We start from the raw sequence: 20,692 nt of genomic DNA on the forward strand, positions 1-20,692 counted from the left end.
TTTCCTTTATAAATGTAAATTAAGTGTTTATATTATTTTGGATGAAGCCAGGAAAATCACAGCCCCCCTAATCATCATTCTAAGGAGCCAATGTGTTCCAAACCCAAGAATTTCTTTGAAAAAAAATCCTTCAAACTCTATATAATGTTCCCATATACAGAGTCAGGGCTTTTGTTTGTTGACTTTCTGCATCTGTAGTTTCTCCCTTTTGTGGGATTGAAATTGATTTGCCTACAAAAGAAGCTTATTTTCAGTGCAAGGAGATTTAACTACAGAAATTCATACTGACAGAAATAGGAGCTATGTAATCAATTCTCTGCAGAAAGCACTAGAAATTTACCCTAAAATTTGCTCTTGCAGTATCCCTAGAGAATGTCCATTGGCACCTGAAGCCAAAAGTGTGAAAGTAATATATTTAGGTCAAGAAAAACGGTAGTATAAGAATACTTTGTAAAGTAGCAGTCTTGTCAGTCTTCTATCCATCATATATGTAAAAGAAGCTTAAGAGGCCTTTTTATGTACCTACATACATAAAGAAATGTTAAAAGGAGTCCATTTTCAGTACCATCTCAACTAATGGGAACAAAATTAAGACTTTGTTATCATAAACATTCAGCATGTAGAAATGGTTGGCTAAGTCCTGTTCAATTCCTTTGAAAGCTGTATAATAGCTGCAGCATTTCCATGCCACATAAAAAAATCACAGATGATAGTAGAGATAAGACACTACATGCTTATATGGATAAGTGAGGATGGAGAAGAGAAACACAATTACCCATCAGCTAATACAACAATTTCTCTACAGAAAACAAACAGCAGGGATGGATTCCTTTGCATTTTTATACATAAACTGCATGTATAGGAAACTGAACCACTAAAATAAAAAGTACACTAGAAAGGCTGACAACTTGGTCCCGTTATACTGCTTTGAATGGTTTTGTTGATAGTAGCTCTGGTTTACAGTCAAAATTTATACAAACCACAAGAGGCAGCCATGCCAGGCTCCACATGATGCTGATAAAGCAAGTGTTGCTGCACTCATATGTTGGAAACATGAAGGCCAGAAAGCCAGCAACAGGTAGAATGGTCAATGTCAATAAGAACTTGGGCATCTGAAGGGGGGCCATAAGGGTATTCATAGATGATGTGGTTGGCTGTCCAAGCTTGAGCACCACAGCTACAGCCGGCATCATTAGAGAAGCCCCAACAGTATATACTTACCTTAAACCATCCAACTCCCGTTCTGAGACAGTTAAGATCAGTCCAGGCCCTGCAGGACAGCTGCCATCTTGAGAGGTGGAAGCTGGCATTGGGAATGAAGTTATCTAGCCACAATTCTTGTGCAGCATATTTCCTGCTCCCCTGATGGGAGGTCCATGATGTAGGTGACATGCCACCTGCAGATTCAATGAGATTATTGGCCTGAGTGGAGAAAGGGTTCCGAGACTTCAGGTGGCAGTTGGTTTCCTGGTTTGTGGCTAGTAAGCCTGGGTGCAAAGAGCGGTTCAGTAGGGCTGTGCAAAATTTTGGCAGCCATTTTGTTTTTAGGTGCTTTGCCTGTTTCAGAGCCCAAAACACTGAATCCAGGAATCTGAGTTTTGCTCCACGCCCCTTAAAGATCTCCTAGAGCCAGGTCTCCTTCTCTGGAAGGCACTGTGGAAGAGGTCTTGAGGGCAGGTGGCTCAGCTTCCCCTTTTATTATGCCTCTGCCTGCTGAGGAGGGGAATAAGGCAGGATACACACCTGCGCCCCCGAAGTGACGGGTAAGTGTAGGGATCATTTTGAGGTGGCAGATGATCCTGGGTATGCTATCTGCCTACACTGCCAATGCAAGACTAGCCAGGGCAAAGACAAGAAGCACTTCAGCACCACGGGGATGCCGATGCATATAAGGAGGCACCATCCCCTTGCCCTTGCTCCTCCTCAGCCTGGCACCAGTGGGAGCATGCCCAAAAAGAAAGTCCCCCTCTTGTTCCAAAGCTTCTGTCCCTCAGAAGCAGAGGCAAAACACCCAGGACCAGTAGGGGAAAGGCGAGGAAAAAAGGGGGCATGTTCCCAAGGCGAGTGAGGTCACCCAGAGCACTGGGGAGATGATTGCTCTGGATGGCCAGCCTTCTCTTTAGTTGAGTGGCCAGGGTTCAGGTGGCTCATGGCATTCGTGGCCCCATCTTGCTAAGTGCCCGCATGCACCACCTTCAGCAGGATGGTGGTACCCTGTCTGTATGAGGCATGTAGGGAGTACTTGAGGGAGGAGCTGTGCAAGGCAGGTCCGCAGGTGGCCTTATACTTCACCTCAGACATCTGGACATCATGCCTACCTCTCCCTCACAGGGCACTGGTGCAATCAGTCAGGCCATCAGTGGGGTGTCCTTCAAGCGGAGGTGATAGATGAGTCCCACACAGCAATGGAGATCATGGGGGCTGTGAACCACCTGGTGCAGGGGTGGCTCATTGGGCAGGGCAAGCTCACCTGCTAGTTCATGTTCACTGACAATGGGGTCAATATAGTCAAGGCGGTCCTTGAAGCCAACTTTGTTGGCATCCGCTGTGTGGCACACAAGTTCCACCTTATAGTCAGGGATGCCTTGGAGAGGGACAGGGTTGCCAGTGAGGGCACCATCACAACCAGCCAGCTCATTTCAAAATGCAGGAAGGTGGTGGGCTTCTTCCACAGGAGCATCAAGGTGGACAACATGCTGCAGGACACCTGGCTTGGTGGAGCAGCTGGTGTTCCTCAAGGTGAACCTCCCACTGTTGGGTTTCCCCAAGCTCCACATGCAGACAGAGTGAATGCAACCCTCCTCACTCCATCTGTACCTATTTCCTTTTCTAATTTTTTAAAAAACCATTTAATGACCCACTCTCAGAGCTGGAGGTGTCACTCACTGTATCACCAGCCAGCAGAGGAAGAATATCTCCCTACTGAGCTCCATGCCAGAACGAACTTGGAAGTATAGGCTGGGGCTATGGGGAAGGAGGAGGCCCCAAGTATTGAGCTTGAGTTAAAGCTGCATCCTTCCAGGGTTAAGAGGCCTGGTAGGACTGCCAGTGGCACACCAGCCCCCAAGAAATGCTGGGACTGCAAATCTCCCTGGTGAAAGGTGGGTAGGAGGCACCTTATAACCCCCAGCCACAACCTGCATACACAGTCCTAGGTAGGGAAAGCCTAGACCAGTATGATCTTTGAGAGTCCTGAGGCTTGCTGGTTGCAGTGGAGTTGTGAGGCTCCTGGTGAGTTTATCTGCCCAGGATGCCATCTGCAAGGCATGGGCGACAGTGTTAGGGGAGGTATGGAGCTGCAGAACGGATGTCACCCATAGACATCAGGGGCCTAAAGGGATGGGGGAAACATTCCCCTGTGAGGAATACCCAGAGCTAGAGGCTCAGGATTCTGACTGACCGAAGGTGGGGCCAGGGTCTAACGGGGAACCAAAGGTACCAGAGAGGGGACCACAGCTAGAGAGGGTGAAAGATGCAATGTGCGAGGCATGGGATGCAGCGTCAAGGGAAGTATGGAGCTGCAGAATGGATGTCACCCGAAGACACCTAAATAGTTAGCCTCCTGCCTGGGAAACATCTGAATCAGTTTTCCATCAAGGTGTGGCAAGAAAAAAGGCACAGAAACATGTGAGTGGGTGCACAGCTAACTGGCACTGAGAAGGCCCCCTTTTACAGGATACCATCCATGGTGGTTTCATCGCTCTGCCTACACACACACACGACAAGTTCTGCTTTGAACCGTTTGAGGTGCAGTTTCACAGAAACCCCTGCACCTATCTTCTTGAAACTTGGCAGGCTTTGTGCCCTTAGAAGGGCCTACCATCTGTGTAATTTTCATCCAAATCAGGCAAGAAATGACAACGTTATAGATGTTTTAGTGATTCCCCATTATAGCCTATGGCCAAATCACCAAAACAACACCGAAACTCTGAAACAGATTCAGCCAAATCAAAACAGAACAGTGATCTGAAACACCGAAATTAATCACTGTCCTCCAAAACAGCCAAATCCAAAACTGAAATGAAACATAGCCATTTCACACAATTCTATGGTCCAGATCTTGCGCTTTGAGGCCTAGGGCCAGGTTAGCAGCTTGTCTCTGGATGTACAGAAGGGGAATGCCTGAGAATGCCTCGTAAGCAGTCAGCAGGGGTTGGCATAAGGCATCCAGTAATGATCCTCATGACGCCATTACGGCAGGAATCCACTAACTTAGTGTGTGTGCTCAGACCCCATACCGGTGCCCAGTACTCAACACGAGCATACGCAAGTGCCAAAGCGGCAGTGTGAAGTATTTGGAAACTTGCACCCCAGCTGTTGCCAGTAAGGTGATGGATAAGAGCTCCTTTGCTGTTAACCTTACCTTGGATCCCTTCCAGATGCTGGTGGTAAGTAAGTGTCCAGTCCAGTTTGACTCCTAATTAAGTAACAGTGTAACAATGTCCATGTGTCCTGTCACCAATCTTTACCTTTATTTCTTTCTTTGATTGGTTGTTATTTATGTGGACGGCTGCTGCCACAGGCTCCACAAAATCTGTGTCTAGCAGTAAATCTACCTTTACTGTTGTAGAAGTAATTAGTTTACTTGACTAGAAAAACAGACAAAGACCAGAAGTGCTGATACTGCTTAATTCAGTTAAATGTTCTGAGATAAGGAATCCTGCACACCTTGGGTTATCCTTAGGTTATCTTGATATCTTGCCCTGTATATAGATAGTTTGTTTAAGTAAACTTCCTAAGTTTCTGTGTAATTTACTATTGCTTTGTTTCTCCAAGGTGTATTTTTTATCTCTTTCTCTGTCTTTAGTATAAATACGTTTGTAACTTTAGAGAGTCTGAGAAATCCTTTGAAAGAGACAAGGGTGATTCCCCTTGCTGTATGGAATTCTCCCTGTGATCACAGTATAGTCTTAAATAAAGAAAAGCTGGCTCTGTCAGTTCTGATTCAACCACAACGCGAAGTTTGATTTCTTCCACAATTTGGTGCCGTGACTCGGATAGAGATGCCCGGAGTGATCAGTTGGGACACAGACATCTCTTCACTGAAGCCCTGGCACCAAACCAAGGTAAGAGAACTTTTGAAATCTCTATTGGGGCTTTTCAGTGAGAGGCTGTCTCTGTGTCTTCCTGATTCACTGCTTGAGGCTCACTCTATCTGAACTTTTGCTCCCAGAACTGTCAGACCCACTGTGTAAGTAGTAACTGTGAGTAGAAAGAGTCAAGGTTAAGAGTCAAGGTTAAGAGTTAAGACTCTGTGTTGCTGTTGTCAATGAAAGTATTTCCCTGTATGAATTGAGTTCAGTTCTGTAAAGAACTGTGAGGTCTTTCTGAGGCCAGAAGTAGAAACCTTGTGCAGCCGCCCCGAAGACAACAGATTTGTTCTGTGTGCTCTTTGAAAGCAAGGGTGCAAGGTGGAAACTCTTAGAGTGTGAGTGTTTTCCACGATAAGCGTTGACCAAGGCTGAGACTAAAGAAATGCTCTTGAACCTCGTGCCTCAACACAGAAATTCCCTTGTGTGAATTGAGAGTATGAATTGAGAAAAATGAGCCACTGACCAGGTCTGAGACTAAGGTTGGGTTCAGCCACCCCTAGGCTGTCTGGAAGGGCAGTTTTGAATGCAAAGTGGCCCAACTGGAACCTCATGACCCAGTGGACAGGTTTAACCTTTCCCCACCCTCATAAATGAGCCATGTCTAACCGTGAGTAACTGCATTGTGTACTGTTATTGCAGCGGAGTCTTGTCTTTGCACATTGGCCACAGCATCTCTATGCCACTAGCAAATCTCACAACCTGACCAAGACACCCTGAATAAGCCATTCCTGTATGAAAGACCTGTGTGAATTGAAATTAAAGATATGGGGAGCAGAGTGTCTAAAGACATACCGGCTCCGCCAAAAGGGACTCCAGCACTGTACATGTACACACACTATGGCCATAAAAGTTGTAAGTTTCTAGACAAATGGAATTGGTATACCAGAGATGATTTTAGCCGGCAGTTTCCCCTGGAAGGAACATTTGATTTAAGTGAAATTGTTCATCTCCACAGAGACCTTGAGTTAAGAAGTAGTAATATACCACAGACTCAGTGGGACACATTTTTTTTAATTAATATAAAGAAGCTTCCAAAAGATGTCAAAATAAAATAAATAAATAAAATAGGGGGGAAAAAATCTCAAGTTCGGAGTCTTAAAGATTCCCAAGAGAAACTGAAATCTCAGATAAAGGAATTAAACAGAAAGATGCACCAAAAGGGGGGACACCATCAATAGTACCATCAGCACCAAAACAACTTTATCCACAAATAACTGAGAATGAATCTGCAGAAGATATAACTGATTTTCTTAATGTGCCACCCCAATATCAGTTCCAGGCACAATCTGAACTCAGAGAAGTCCAAAGTAACCAAACAGACTCTTCTGGCAGGATTAGCCCACCTCACCAGGAAACTATCACTCAACAACCGTCACCTGCCCCCGGGGCATGTCCACGTCCACCGAAGACATGGCATCTGTCTCCTGAAATCTCAACTCCCTTCTCTTGTTTAAGGTCTGGTACCCAGTATGGTCCAGCCCCTTCTTTAAAATCTAAGAAGGCTCAGCTTATGCCTCTACACCAACTTCCGGGGCAAGGTCCAAATGGGGAAACTACAATCACAGTCCCTGTCCCCTGGACCCCAGGAGATCTCCTAAACCTTGTTAAACAATTTCCCAACATCAGAGAGGAGCCCCAGAAATTTAAAGATGAATTGGAAACTATAATCCATTGTTATGATCCAATATGGGCAGATTTGAACCAATTAATGAGAAGTGTTCTGCCCTCTGAGGTCCGCAACCGCCTCATCGCACAGACTACTTGGCCTACTCAAGACCCCGGAATTGGAGATCACTTAGCAGATGCCCGAAGACGCCTCCTTGAGGCTGTGCTTAAAATTTGCCCCAGGAAAACTGACTGAGCCAAAATACATAACTGTAAACAAAATAAAGGAGAATCCCCAGCAGACTACATGGACCGCTTGAAACTAGTATTTGAAAGACATTCTGGTATTGAAAATGCAGCTAAAACTGCCCCAGAAGCAGTTGCTTCTGCTTTTGTCCATGGACTTCTTTCTAAAGTCCAGGAACAGTTGTGTACAATTGCTGTAGGTTGGCAGACTAAGCCACTTGCAGAACTAGTCACCATTGCAAATCATTGTACAACCTGCCAGGAAAAGGAAAAGGAATCCACAGAAACTAAGTTAATATCATTGCAATTACAGACTTTAGGCAGGGGCAGAAGCCGAAGTTTCCATCGAGGACAGTTCGGAGGCAGGGGACGTGGTCGTGGGATGGGACGAGGAGGGTTTCAGTCCCAAAATAATGGCAGTTGTCATTATTGTGGCCAACCAGGACACTGGAAGGCTCAATGTCCTCACCGGCCTGGCCAGCTGGGGATGATGTTTAACCCTCCACCACCTCCTGTCACTCAATTCTCTGTCCCGAATCAGGGAGCCTCCTGTTAGGCCAGCCTGAGAAAAAGTAACATCATCACAGCCCTGCTTCTCCCACTTAATCAAGAAGATCCCTTTGGTTCCTGCGTGATAAATGGCATCTCTACAAAATGTTTAGTAGACACTGGTGCAAGCCGCTCTACTCTTCGAGCTGAAGAATTTTCCACAACTCCCCTCTCCTCTGATGTTGTAAATGCTGTGGGAATTTCAAATCAAATAGTTCTTCATCCTGTTTCCCAACCATTACATGTTTCTTTTGGTCCTGTTTCTGATCAACATGCCTTTCTCCTTAGTCCTTGTTCTCCTGTTAATTTGTTAGGCAGAGATTTGCTTTGTAAACTTGGCTGTACTATCTATTGTTCTCCTAATGGTGTTTATTTAGATGTCCCCTGTGATAACGAGATAGCAGTACTTGCCACTTTAGCTAGCTCACCTCCTGAACCTGAGTTCCCTGATTTTTCTGTGTTGCAAGAAGGAATAATAAAAGCTGTCCCTCCATTTCTCTGGTCCCAGCATGCTAATGAAGTAGGACAAATCCATACTGCCCAGCCTGTAAAAATTAGATTAAACCCAGCTAAGACTTTACCCAAAGTTGCTCAATACCCTTTACGTCCAGAAGCTGAAGAAGGGATACGCCCTGTTATAACTGCCCTTTTAAAGCAAGGTATCATTGTCCCAACTAAGAGCCCTTGTAATACGCCTATTCTTCCTGTAAAAAAAACCTGGAAAGAATACCTATCGCTTTGTACAAGACCTCCGTGCGGTAAATTCTGCAGTTTTACCTACTTTTCCTGTTGTACCAAATCCAGCTACTATCTTCCTAATGTTTGTTGACTTGTGTTCTGCATTTTTTTCTATCCCTATACACCCTGATAGACAGTTTCTCTTTGCATTTACCTATCAAGGACTTCAGTATACCCAGATGCAATTGCCCCAGGGTTATACTGAATCCCCTTCTCTTTTTTCCCAAATTCTGAAAAAAGATCTAGATGACATAATATTTAAAGAAAATTCTGTGCTTGTGCAATATGTTGATGATTTGCTCTTAGCATCTACCTCCTTAAAGCCTGTAAAAACTGGCTTTACTGGACAGATAATGAAACAAGTCTGTAAAGTCCTGCAGATCCAACAGAACTTTCATTGTCCATACCATTTGCAGGCCTCAGGCCAAGTGGAACGCCAAAATGGCATTCTGAAAAATAAACTGGCCAAAATTTGTGCTGAGACTCACCTAAAATGACCAGATGCCCTTCCCATAGCCCTTATGAGTATGAGCTCTACTGCCAACTGAAAGACTGTGCTTAGCCCACATGAAATTCTAATAGAAAGATCCATGAGGCTCCCTGCCTCGCCACCTGTTGCCTCCCACTTTTGTGATATACATTCACTTGATGATACCATTCTAGACTATTGTAAAGCACTAATGAAGTGTGTTAAGGCTTTTCATTCACAGGTACAGGCAGCTCCCCCCAAAGAACCAGGTGAGCTGTGCCATTGTATCCTGCCTGGAGATTGGGTCCATATAAAAGTCCACCAACAAAAAAGTCATCGCTGAAACCTCGCTGGAAAGGCCCATTCCAGGTACTCCTAGTTTCATAGTTTCATAGTAGCTAGGGTCGGAAGGGACCTAGGTAGATCATCTAGTCCGACCCCCTGCCTTAGCAGGAAAGAGCACCGGGGTCAGATGACCCCGGCAAGGTGCTCATCTAACTTCCTTTTAAAAATCCCCAGGCTAGGAGCCTGCACCACTTCCTCTGGAAGCTGGTTCCAGGCCCTAGCCGCCCTGACTGTGAAGTAGCGCCTCCTAATATCTAATCTAAACTTACCCTCCGCCAGCTTGTGACCGTTATTCCTGGTCACTCCTGGCAGCGCACGGGGGAACAGGGACTCCCCCAATACCTGCTGATCCCCCCGACCAGTTTGTAGCAGGCCACAAGGTCCCCCCTTAACCTTCTCTTGTGGAGGCTAAACAGGTTCAGGTCCCGTAGCCTCTCCTCATAAGGCCTGCCCTGCTGACCCCTGATCATACGAGTGGCCCTCCTCTGAACTCTTTCCATATTGTCCACATCCCTCTTGAAGTGTGGCGCCCAGAACTGGACGCAGTACTCCAGCTGCGGCCTGACCAGTGCCGCATAGAGGGGGAGGATCACCTCCCTGGACCTGCTCGAGATGCATCTGTGGATGCATGACAGGGTACAGTTGGCCTTCTTGACTGCCTCCCCACACTGCCGGCCCATGTTCATCGTGGAGTCAATGACGACTCCAAGATCCTTTTCCGTCTCCGTGCTGGCAAGAGGGGAGTTCCCCAACCTGTAAGTGTGGTGCCGGTTCTTCCTCCCCATGTGCAACACCTTGCACTTATCAGTGTTAAACCCCATCCTATTCTCATCCGCCCACCGTTGCAACCTGTCAAGGTCAGCTTGTAGCCTATTGCACCCTTCTAGTGCACCCACATCCCCCCACATCTTAGTGTCATCAGCAAACTTGAACAGGGTGCTTTCTACCCCGTCATCCAAGTCACTGATGAAGATGTTGAACAGTGCGGGCCCGAGGACCGAGCCCTGCGGAACCCCACTGCCCACGTCCTTCCAGGTCGAGAAGAACCCATCCACTACCACCCTCTGCGTGCGGCCCTCCAACCAGTTAGCGACCCATTTGACTGTGTGGGCATCGACACCACAGTCTCCCAGCTTTTTGATGAGGACAGGGTGAGAGACAGTGTCGAAAGCCTTCCGGAAGTCCAAAAAGACTACATCCACAGCAACCCCTGCGTCTAATGATTTGGTGACCTGATCGTAAAAGGCCACCAGGTTGGTCTGACAAGACCTGCCACTGATGAACCCATGTTGGTTGCCCCTGAGCATGCATTCCCCCGCAAGGCCCTCCTGGATGTGTGCCAGGATAATTTTTTCAAAGAGCTTACCCGGGATTGAGGTCAGACTAACTGGCCTGTAATTTCCCGGGTCCTCTTTTTTTCCCTTTTTGAAGATAGGGACCACATTGGCCCTCTTCCAGTCCTCCGGCACCTCGCCAGAGCACCACGAGTGCTCATAGAGCCGCGCCAGGGGTCCCGCAATGACCTCGGCCAGTTCCTGTAGAACCCTAGGGTGAAGATCGTCCGGACCAGCGGACTTGAACATGTCCAGCCTCTCCAGAAGTACCCTAACTAACTCCTCGCTAACCCCTGGCCCAGGCGTGTCTCTCTCGGGGCCCGAGGGGGGCCCAGCAGGGAGGTGGCTGAACTGGTCCCTACTTAGGAAGACAGAGGCAAAGAAATCGTTAAATATGTTAGCTTTGTCATCTGGCGTGATGACTAAGTTGCCCATCGTGTCCTGCAGGGGCCCCACATTACCCGGGACCCTCTTTTTACCCCCTATGTATTTGAAGAAGGACTTCTTATTGTCCCCAATCCGGGAAGCTAGTCCTATCTCCAACTCTGCCTTGGCCCTCCTGACTGCCCCCCTACATCCTCGGGCGACTGTAACATAGCCCTTCTTGGTGATGACCCCATCTCTCCATTGGGTATATGCCTCCCTTTTAGCAAGGAGACATTCCCGGATGCTCTTAGTGAGCCATGGGGGTTTATGTGCCCTCCTGCTCCCTTTGACCCTTGTTGGGATTACCTCCCTTTGGGCATGGAGGATCGTCTCCTTAAGGAGCAACCACTCCCCTTCGACATCTGATTCCCTTCCCCTCTGGGTCCTCAGCGCTTCCCCAACGATCCTCCTTAGCTTGTTGAAGTCAGCCCTCCTAAAGTCTAGGGCTGTTGCCTTGCTGCAGCCCTTTGCCACCTTACGCTGGATGGTGAATTCCAGCAAGCGATGATCACTGTCTCCCAGGTGGCCCATCACCCGCAGCCCCCTCACCAGGTCGTCACCCGTGGCCAGCACCAGGTCCAACAAGGCGTCTCCCCTGGTGGGACTATGCACCTCCTGGGTTAGATGGAGGTCCTGCACTCTGGCTAAGAACCGACGTGAGCGATCAGACTTGGCTGACTGCTCCTCCCAGCAGATGTCTGGGAAGTTCAGGTCCCCCATGATGACCACATCCTTAGCCCTCACTGCCTCTGTAAGCTGACCTAAGAATTCCTGGTCGAGCTCTTCTCCCTGGTTGGGAGGTCTATAGTACACTCCCACCGTTAAGTCTCTCTCCCCTGGACTGCCTTTTACTCTAACCCAGAGCACCTCAGAGTGCCCCCCCTCTACCCCCTTGCTAATTAACGAGGAAGTATATTCCTCCTTGATGTAGAGTGCTACTCCTCCACCTTTCCTTCCTATCCTGTCCTTCCTGTATAGCCTATAGCCCTTGACACTCACCGCCCAGTCATGCGATGAGTCCCACCACGTTTCTGTGATCCCTACTATGTCAGGGCTGGTGACAGCTAGGAGGAGGGCGAGTTCCTCCTGCTTCTTCCCCATACTTCGAGCATTCGTGTAGAGGCATTTGAGGCCTCCAACGGTTGTGCCCACTGACCCCCTAGTCTCAGCAATGCCCCGTCCCCCATCGCTTACCTGTTTCTCCCTTTTGACCATTGGTCTGGGCTTGCTGGCTGTTGCTGGGCCTGGTAGTTCATCGTCTCCTCCGCCCTCATCTTCCCCCTCCCCCGACGAGCCTAGTTTAAAGCCCGCCGAAGGAGGTTCACCAACCTGGAAGAGAACACACGCTTACCTTTAGGGGAAAGGTGGAGCCCATCCCATCCCAGCATGTCTCTCATCACGATGTGCCGGTCATGGCTGAGGAAGCAACCTCAACACTGCAATAAAGTGTCAAGGACACCAGACATGGATCCACGCTTCACACAGTAAGAAAATATCAGCCTCCATAGACTGGTAGTGAGCCTAGCACCTGCCAGCAGGAGAGCTCAAGGCCAGTAGTGAGCCAAGCACCTACTGGTGAAGAGGATTTGCCACTACAGAGCAAAGAGAATGTGCCCCAGCGACACCACTATGCCCTTCGGGACAGGAAAAAGTCCTCTACCTAGTTCCTAGTTCCCGAGGTGGAGTTGGTTAGTCGTGATTTGGGTAATTCTCAGTATTTCTTTTTGGGCCATCTTATATGAACTTGACTCATCAGTTATAAGAAACTCTGTAAACCAAACTACATTTCTGCACCGACAAAGAAGATCACTTCATGAAAATGTGTTCTTGTCTTTAGTTAATCAAATTGGAATAGATTTAAATGTCTCTCATTGTTGGATATGTAGTCATGTCCCTATCTATTCTACTGGAGGAATACCCATGATACCGGTACCCTTGAATGCAACTCAGATGTTAGCCCCTTACTATTCAGATTTTCATAGAAACGAAACTTGGCAGAATGTAAGTTGCAACCGGTCTGAATATGTACGATTAGCTTATGCCACCCCTGGAAAGTTCTGTTGGACCTGTAATGGATCTCGTGTTGCAGTAGGAGTCAGTAAGTGTGAGGTAGAATTTAAAATAAATGGTGCTTAGTTTTCTAATGGCTATAAATCTCTAACTTGTTGAAAAAAAATAAAAAAATTAGGGAATGTAGAAGTAATTAGCTTACTTGACTAGAAAAACAGACAAAGACCAGAAGTGCCAATACTGCTTAATTCAGTTAAATGTTCTGAGATAAGGAATCCTGCACACCTTGGGTTATCCTTAGGTTATCTTGATATCTTGCCCTGTGCATAGATAGTTTGTTTAAGTAAACTTCCTAAGTTTCTGTGTAATTTACTATTGCTTTGTTTCTCCAAGGTGTATTTTTTATCTCTTTCTCTGTCTTTAGTATAAATACGTTTGTAACCTTAGAGAGTCTGAGAAATCCTTTGAAAGAGACAAGGGTGATTCCCCTTGCTGTATGGAATTCTCCCTGTGATCACAGTATAGCCTTAAATAAAGAAAAGCTGGCTCTGTCAGTTCTGATTCAACCACAACGCGAAGTTTGATTTCTTCCACACTGTGTTGATGGGAGTTTAAATTTTCTATGCTAAAAAGTAAACAGATGGCAAAAGGCCCTTGCAAACACGTTTTGCCAAATACAAGAACAAACAAAAGAAAATTAAGCCATTAAACTGTCAACCTTTGGGATGGCCTTTCAGACTTTCCTCCAGTCCTCCCCACCACTGGAAAGGTTGTGTTTACATTCTAGTGAATATGAGGTGATTTTACTGATGCATTAATACTTGCACAAAAATATTCACTTGTGTGGTTCAGCAATCAGTCACACCCAAGGAGCCTGACAGAAGTTTGCATCATTAACTGTGTGAGTTCTATGTATAAATTATGCACCTTGGCCCTTTGCATAAGACAACCACGAGTTTCAAATGGAGCATGCATGAGTCTCTTTAAAATGCAGTTCACAGTTCTCCACATTTTCCTTCCTCAGCCAAAGATGTTAATAATAACAATAATAATATGCAACATTAACATAATGGAGAATTTAACTAATCCAGTAAGCAATCCTCAGTTAGTTGCTACAGCGCCCTAGGCTGTTGTGCAGACATACAGGTTGCCTGTGAGAAATCAGCACTGTGGTTACTGACTGAGACCACCTCAGGAGTAATAGCCTCATTTCTTCTCTTCTGGAATTTGGAGAATATGTCACCACTTTTTTTAACTTTACTAATGAACCTAATCCACAAAATAACAAATTTAATTTTTGAAAATATAAGCAAACCCCAAAAAGATATACAAATAAAGAACTTAATCTTCTATCAGCAGTGCTACCACAACCCACATCAATTTCCAGAGAAGTATGGTGTTTTCTTCATATACTCCTCCTACTCTCAAACTCTTCCTAAGTGTCTCCATCATGGCCTACCCCCTGTGTTTTTTCATCTTTATACAATAATTCACCGTCTCCTTTTTTCTAGAACTCTGTATAACACAAATATCATCGTCGTCTCATCTTGGCTTTTAATTTTTAAGTTATTCTAAATTCATTAAAGTGTTCACTCATAGCACTTGCACTCGAATATTCAGAAAAAGTTTGTCAAGTGTCACCCATTTTTCAGTAATGTATCACTGTGTAGTGACAATCTCATGTGTCTCATGGTTGGTTACCTCATATGACATTACTGATGTTTGAGATCACTGTTCCCATTGTAGATGTGCACAGTGCAATTTTTTTTAAATAGCAGAGGCTCCTAGAACTGTAAATTACACTGAGGTTTCTGTTTGTCTTCTCTGCCTGTTTGTACATTTGCCAAGTGCCAGTGACTCTGACATCTGCTTCTAACAGTACATGCAGTCTTGATTTAAGTTTCCCATTGAACAGTGTCAGATGGTGACAAACCATGCTTCACTGGTACCATGCTATAATTTAACAGCGCTAAATATGGATAGGATCTAACTGCTAAATCTCTTTCAGTAAATGCTCCATTATTCCGAGGTCTATTCATAGCCATGTTGGTCTGAGACAAGAGAAAAACAAAACATTTTTGTTCAGAAGTGATACCTTTTATTATACCAACTAAAAAATAACAACAACAACCCCCCCCCTTTTTTTTTTGCAAACTTTTGGGGTTTCGGTACGCACTCCCTTCTTCAGGCAGAGGTGAAATCAAAGATTGTAAAAGTCCTCTTAGGTAGAAAATAAACTTCATTTTGCACAGGGGAAGCTGAGGCTGGATGTATATTCCCCTGGGTCCATGACAGTCCCTTTGTGTGATTTGCTCTTTGATGTGCCAATAACGATATTTTCTTCCCTGGAGGTGTCAGATGTCAGAAGCAGGCAGAGAGGTACAGAAATCTTTCTTTCTTGTTTAGCAATGATGTTTAATGTATTTTTTTTGCTATACAGAAGGTATCATCTCTGAACCAAGAGTTTTAGAGTTTTGTATTTCTCTGTTATTTTGACACTTTTTCTTTCACCCCATTGGAGGAAACTGCAAACTGCTAAAATCCAAGCATTCTAATCTGTGGCCCCATCATATATGTCTATGCTGGGCACCCCACATCTAGTGAGAATAAGAGTCTAGGAGAAGTCCAAAGCTTTGTCCATTCACTGTAAACAAATCAATGTCTATGTTGCTGTCTTGAGGCAGACCTGTTTGTGATGGCCTTGGTTCTACTGTCATCTGCCTGCACAGCATGTGGTATTAAGGTTTTCCCCATATGTTATTGCTGTAACACAAAATATAGGGTTTTTTTGTTTTTGTTTTTGCAATTTTATCTCTTTCCAAAGCTTCTCAGACCCTCTGGTCATGCTCATCTTTCCCCACAAAAAAGACTTTAGTACTCTTCATGCCCTCAAAAAAAACCACTATATTTTCAGGTGAAACACATGAGGTGCTGAACCCTGCCCAGTGGTAGTTTGTGTAAAAAGCAATTCCCAAAGGATATATTCAGTGGGCACACATACATGCTCTGTTTTTCTAAAGGCACCTGCCAAAATCCATAGGCTCTAGCTAGTTTTCCCAAATTTTTCCCCTTGCAGTTAGTGAAAGGTGTTCCCTTTCTAAATATTTAATACATTCTTTTGTGACAGAAGGAAAGAGAAGAGCTCTTTTTTATTATTTTGCTACAGTAATCAGCATGTGTACCCTTTCTGTTGGTTCTATTTGCTCCCTGATTCCTAGATCAGTGAGCTTATCTGTTTCCTCCTAGCCTCTACTGAAGATGAGAGGCCTTTATTTGGGGCATGAATTATAATATGGTTAAACTCTTTCAGCCCTATTCTGCACTATGTTAAAAACGTCTGTATCCCATGGGAGAGGACTTAGAATTCATCCTCATTTATTTTGATCTTCTGCCCCTCCAATTAGTGCACTCTTTGGGCACATTCAGACGAGCGTGGCCATGTGGTACGTGGTGCTACAAACACATACCACACAGTCAGGCATTCCCCATGCTGCACGGGTGTGCTGCCCAAGCGTGCACTGCTCCAGTTTTTTTCTGTGGGTTTTGTGGACCCTATCCAGGGACCAAAAAAAACGCATGGGGGAAAAAAGGAGCAGTGCACACTTGGGCAGCACACCCCTGCAGCATGGGGAATGCCTGACTGTGTGGTATGTGTTTGTGAGCTGCTGAAAAGCGGTGCTGGACCATCCGAAGGTGTGCTGTGGCTGCCGGCCAGGCTGTGCCTGGCAGGATCACCACTGCTGCAGTCTAGGGAGGCCCCCCCGGAGCCCAGGTAAGGCTGTTGGGGCCAGCACAGTGCTGGCCCCAGCTTCCCCTACCGCCCCAGTGTAACTTGCCACACACCATAGCGTGCATGGCACAGGTGTTTCCCAGGGACAAGTACCTGCAGCACAAGGTGCACTGCTGCTACTTGTCCCTGGGGAACCAAATGTCTGTACTCATCTGGACATGCCCTTTGAGTCTATGGCCTTATCATAACCCAGTAATGACATCTTTCCCCTCATACTACTATGAAGTGCTCTTTCTCCAACTTCTAATTTAACCACACCATTTATTTCCTTAGCAGGGATAAGCTTACCAGCACGAGCACCAAATGCTTCTAGTTTTATTTGCTATAGCCCACAGCTTCTCTTACAGTGATAATATCACTGATTCTTGCACCTCATTGTCTTGTGCACCTCTTCTAACTTCAAAGAATGTTTCATTTCTTTCAAGCTGGCAGTCCATTTATCTCCTGTAACGTCCATTGCTCCTTTGTAGAATTCCTCTCAGCTAGTGGTTCTGGTTAAAGGCCTCTAGCAAATGTCCCAAGTAGAAAAGAAACTTCATTTTACACAGGGGAGGTAGAGGGTTGGAAGTTTTCTTCCCCCCTGGGTTCCTCAGGGTGGATCCAGATGTGTGTGAACATTTAGTTCCCTTGGGACAAGTAGCAGCAGTTCATCTTGCACTGCCACTTTATGTCCCTGGGAAACACCGCCTGTTCCATGTGAACTTTGGTACACAGCAAGTTACCCCAGGTGGGGTAGGGGAGGCTGGAGCTAGCACTGTGCTGGCCCTAGCAGCCTTACCTGGGAGCATTCTGGGGCTGCAGCCATGGTGATTCTGCTGTGCAGAGCCTGGCTAGCAGTACAGCATAGCTCTGGGTGGGCTGGCTCTGCTTTTCAGCAGTGCACGCTGGCCAAGCATGTGTTGCTCTGGGGCTTTTTTCTCTGCAGTTTTTTTGACCCCCAGGTATCCAGGGGTCAAAAAAAACAGCAGAAAAAAATCTGGCACAACACATGCTTGGCCGGTGCACCCTTGCAGCAAATGTGTTTGCAGAGCCACATACTACATGACTGTGCTTGTCTGGATGTGCCTTCAGAATCCTTTTGTGAGAGAGCTGCTCTGTGATATTCAGATTAGGCAAGCTTCTTCCTTGGAGGTATCCGATGTCAGGCAGGGAGGTGAAAACTTCTTTCTTGGTTAGCAATGAACTTTACATTTCCAAATGGCATCTGCAAGTGATTTATTACCCAATAATAAGTTTCAAAAATGGTGATCCAGCCACAAAGATATTCCTTGTAAAACATAGTCCAACTGACTGTCCATTGACTGAGGGGTTAAGCTGCAGACCCACCTGGCCACAGTCTCCCTATCACTCCAGCTACAGCAGTGGTGGGAGTCTCTGTCTTCTTCCTTCCTCCAGCTACTGATGCTTGCCCCTGTCCCATGGGACTGAGTAGTGTGGTGCAGTTTGGAAAGCTGAAGGTGAACCTGGGACTACACAGGTACTTGGTGAAGCAGTGGGGAGGGGAGGGGAGGAGCATATGGTGCAGTAATCAGGGGTGCTTGTGTGATACAGCAGAGGGTTATCTGCACAGTCTGATGCCTACCAGGTCTATGGCAATCAGCTTGTGGGCCTGTAGCCCCTGCAATCACAGGGTGATTGGCCCCCAGCTACTTAGAAACTGGACAGCCATGATAGAGAATATATTTGCAGCTCCTTTGTATCATGCTTTAATTTGAATGTGTGGCATGTTATCCTTAGTGATAGGATTTGGCCAGGTCCTCCAGAATCCCAGGGTGGACTGCTGTCTCTTCCTCCCTGTCCCCTTCCTCCCCACCCTGCTTCCTGCTACCCCAGGGTGCCTCAGTGGGAGATGTCATGACTCACCACCCTTCCTCCCTTTTCCCAACCAGCTTTGAAAGCTGCTTCTTTATGGAAACATTAAGAAGCTCTTCCCTTTACAAACAAAGACTCAACATGCTTTATGTGCACACAGTAGGAACCTGAGAGCAGGCAAGAGAATTTGTTAGGAAAACTGTGAGCGGGACAGATGGTGGGGAGAGAGGAAAAATGCATACACCAAAGGACCTCATAGGTGTCCCAAGAGATAGTAACATGTGGTATGTTACACCTAGGTTGATAGTGTTCATCCAGGTCCTCCAGCATCCCAGAGTGGATTTCTCTCTCCCCGAACCTCCCTTCTGCAAGGGGACTCTCTGTGACACATGCTGCTCCTGCCTCCTGTGCAACCTTTCGCACCAGTCTTCCTTACTCTGTGCAAGGTTTATGGGGAGTAACTTCTTTACCCAGGGAGAGCTCAGCTGCTGAGCTCAGAGCTCACTTCTCATTAGCAGCACAGCTCAAGCAGAGTGAAATGACAGCCCCTGCCAGCAACTCTTCAGTTCCTCTTGTTGATGAGTGCTGGCAGAGCAAGTTCCCATACTTTCATAGTTTCTAGGGTCAGAAGGGACCTGAACAGATCATCAAGTCCGATCCCCAGACCTGGGCAGGAACGAGTGCTAGGATCACAATACTACAGCCAGATATCTATCCAACCTCCTCTTGAAGACCTCCAAGGTAGGGGAGAGCACCACCTCCCTTGGGAACCCATTCCAGAGCCTGGCAGTACTAACCATAAAGGTGATCCAGAGAAACAGGGTTAAGTGTGCAGGCTCATTATACAAGACAATAAGCAGATTTATATGCTTCTAGAGATGATTCAGAGAGCCTGGAAGCTGTCCCTGTACTGCTGCTGCAACAGTGGTGATCAGACCCAATTGTAAGAGCTGAGGTTTGCAACTGAATCACACCACCAGGGGAAAAACTGAGATGAGAAGTCTGGGTCAGGTCTGCACATTCATTAATGTGCTTTTGCTGATGCACATTAAATTTAGTACATCCACTGTGAAGTACTAGTAAAAGGCACATTAGTGAAAAAACACTTTTTTGACACTTTAATGAGCATTAAAATAGGCTAATGCACATTAAAGCACATGGATAGACGTGTCCGGGAGTGAACTGTATAGGAACAAGGCATTTAGCACTCTGAGACAAGCCTCTAAAAAGGCCTGCAGATTATTGTTCCAATGGGTTTAAACAGAGGCCATTCTGCCCTTCTCAGCAAGTCAGGAGGTGTACAGACATAGGAAGCCTAAGCCACTTCATATGGTCAATCAGCCCAGGCAGGAACCACATAAAACCAACCAATAAAAACAATACACACAACTAAGCAGAGGAGTGTGCCTGAATTCCTGCTCTTTTCTAGTGCTTGACATTTGGCTAAACTCAGAAAAAGAAAAAAGCCTTTTGTAGAATTCTACACTATTGTAGAATTGTGTTATCTCTGCATCATTACTATTGTTATTGCTATTTTCTTGTTTATTAGTATTAGCATTAGTATTAACATTAAGTTAACCCCAGCCCCAGTGTACTAAAATCCTCTAAAATGAAGAAATGATGCTGTCCTGATGACATGTTGCACATGTAAATCCTTTGTAAGATATTGATAAATGTATTTTTTAGATATATATTCCTCTCTATCCAAAATACCTAGAGCAGCTTACAATAAGTAGACAAATGACCTATAGATTCAATTTCTCAAACAACACCCCAAAACTTTAGAACCCCAACTCCCCCTCTTCCCACAACTACCAATTCTCTGTTTAAACCCCCAAACAAGCAAACCTTCTGGTCAATCCCAACCTAACTGCCTAACCACCATTTATATCCAAATATGACACACAGCAGCTATGGGATTACAAGAGGAAGAAATACTTAGCAATACATATAGACTTAATCTATGAAGTTAGCCTAGTATAGTTTGGGACATCCCTTTTTAGAAAAAAGACTTTTTTATGGTCTTCTCTTTTGCATACCAAAAGTACCCTCTAGGATGAATTTTTTGTTTTTGAGGGAAGAGCTTAAATATGTTGCCCATTCTCACACCTGCTATTATTTTGTAAATTATATCTGGAGAATCTTTTTCTCTGGTTCAAGAGCCTTCCAGAAACTTCACTCTAAATTAGACAGAATTAGTAATGGTTTTGTTAATTATCTGCTTTATTTTTGCCTGATACTAGCATTTAGTAATAAATTACTGGTCTTCCATTTC

The sequence above is a fragment of the Crocodylus siamensis genome, chromosome 1, assembly GCF_052110815.1.
Source record: "Crocodylus siamensis isolate JL-2025a chromosome 1, ASM5211081v1, whole genome shotgun sequence".
In the NCBI taxonomy this organism is placed as follows: Eukaryota; Metazoa; Chordata; order Crocodylia; family Crocodylidae; genus Crocodylus; species Crocodylus siamensis.